Source organism: Habropoda laboriosa, unplaced genomic scaffold, assembly GCF_001263275.1.
Source record: "Habropoda laboriosa isolate 0110345459 unplaced genomic scaffold, ASM126327v1 scaffold186, whole genome shotgun sequence".
Taxonomy (NCBI): domain Eukaryota; kingdom Metazoa; phylum Arthropoda; class Insecta; order Hymenoptera; family Apidae; genus Habropoda; species Habropoda laboriosa.
This window is the reverse complement of record NW_017100427.1, coordinates 3,500,268-3,502,522: the sequence shown is the minus strand read 5'-3', so window position 1 is coordinate 3,502,522 and position 2,255 is coordinate 3,500,268.

The window sequence follows — 2,255 nt, the reverse complement described above, 5'->3', positions numbered from 1 at the left end:
GGAGAGAGAAAATGTAGCGAGCTTTAGTTGGATTTTCTTTTTATTCTTTCTTGGTGATGAGTATTTGTAAATTAATTAACAACTTCGGCAGTCTTCCAGTGAAATTTTTGTAGATCGAAGGCTGTGTTTTGATAAGAATAAATTATGAATTTTTTTTCGAAGCTTGGATCGAGTTATGGTTCATTTTACGAACACACTGTGGAGTGTAAGGGATTATTTTCGTTAATTTCCAAGACTTTCGTTTGATCTTGCGGATTTACGTTTAACAGTTCGATTGTTTATTTTCTCGAGGGATTAAATTTGCCTGGTTCTACGATACTTCGTCCCAGTTCTCTCTGTTCGAAGAGAAAGAGCCGTTGAATGTTTCTAATGAATACATGAATGAATAAATACATCGCTCGGTTGGAGTCCAGGGTGTTTATGTACCCTGCCAGCATGAAAGTTGAAAACGGGGGCGAACGATGATTCGAGCACAACCAGGAATGCAGACTAAACTCTGCGTCGGTGTTTTTAGAAGAAACAGACCCCCGTAGAGCGTGGACGAGTTTCTCCATCAGAACGTAGCCTACATTTCAGTTTTTCTTCGCCGGGACTTTTATTTCGAAAGTTAAGACAAACTCTGTCGGTCAATTTATAGGAACACGCTTTCGTTTAATTGCAGAAATCTTTCGAATAAACAGGAGCTGGACTCTGAAAGCTTTGAGCACGTTTACTTGTGCTTAGAAGTTAAGAAAAACCTCGACAGCTAATTTTTCGTTTAATTGGAAATCTATTTCGAATAAATAGGAGCAGAATAGGAAAAAAAATTTAGTGGTAGATAATTTGTGAAGAATCTTTTTTCGTTTAATTGCAAAATTATTTCGAATGGGGGAAGAACTCTGAAAGCTTAGAAGTTAAGAAAAATCTTGATAGCTAATTTGTGAAGAATCTTTTTTCGTTTAATTGCACAGTTATTTCGAATAAATGAGGGAAGAACTCTGAAAGCTTGGAAATTAAGCAAACTCGTGATAGCTAATTTGTCAAGAATCATTTTTCATTTAATTGCAAAATTATTTCGAATTTTGGAAGCTTAGAAGTTAAGCAAAATCTTGATAGTTAATTTATAGAGAATCTTTTTTCGTTTAATTGCAAAGTTATTTCGAATAAATGAGGGAAGAACTCTGAAAGCTCAGATATTAAGCAAAATCTTGATAGCTAATTTGTCAAGAATCGTTTTTCGTTTAATTGCAAAGTTATTTCGAATAAATGAGGGAAGAACTCTCTGAAAGCTTGGAAATTAAGCAAACTCGTGATAGCTAATTTGTCAAGAACCTTAATTATAAGTCTCGAAGCTTAGAATACATTCAAATTACGTTTAGAAATTAATCAAAACCTCGATAGTTCATTCCCATAGAATCGTTTTTTCATTCGACAGAAAACCATGCCGCGGGGAACAGAGGCATACCTCGCGAAGCAAATCTTTATTTCCCCGGCAGTTGGGAATTTTTATTGACGCGAGTTTCGGCTGCCAGATCGAACTGGCGTCGGTAACGTTGATAGATGACAATTATCGCAAATAAACAATCGGTCGGCCCCCCCCCCCCGCCGATGAAACAGTCCGCGGCGGCTCATCAATCGTCGCCGCGAGTGCGCAGACAGAAATTTCATTTATCAAGAAAGTTTAAATCAAACCGCCATTACTCACGGTGCCGCAACTGTGACCGGCCGTTTCGATTCCACCAAAAGCCAATTGAAATTCGTTTCGTCACCCAGTGCCGTCGTATCGCCTCCCTTTTCTGTCCCACCCTCCTCCCACCCCTAACCATTATTTCGAAATTTCTGAACGAGCGAATTTCGTTTCGTTTCGCTTCCTATCCCCCCCCACTATACGTGAACGCGTATAATATTTTCACGCTTGTCGCGTTCCATTCCATTTCCAATGGTTACTTAACGTTGTTTAGACGTGATTCGAGAGAGGGTTGAAAAAAAAAAACAGACACGCGGATACAGAGAATATAGCAGAGAGGTAGGTATGGTCGAGTAGTAATTGCGGTTTCGATCCAGAGTCGAAAATGCGGGGAAGCTTTGTAGGTTGGAATCGTCGAAAGTCCGAAACAAAATTGATTAGCAGGAATTATTCGTCCCAAAGAGAACGTTGATTGAGTCGGCGGTACCCTCTGGTTCTGCCAGCGGGTCTGATTAAATTTCTCAGTTGGAAATGGGTAACGAGATTTCGACGGAAGTGACCTGGATTGCCTGGAGGCAGCATAATACGC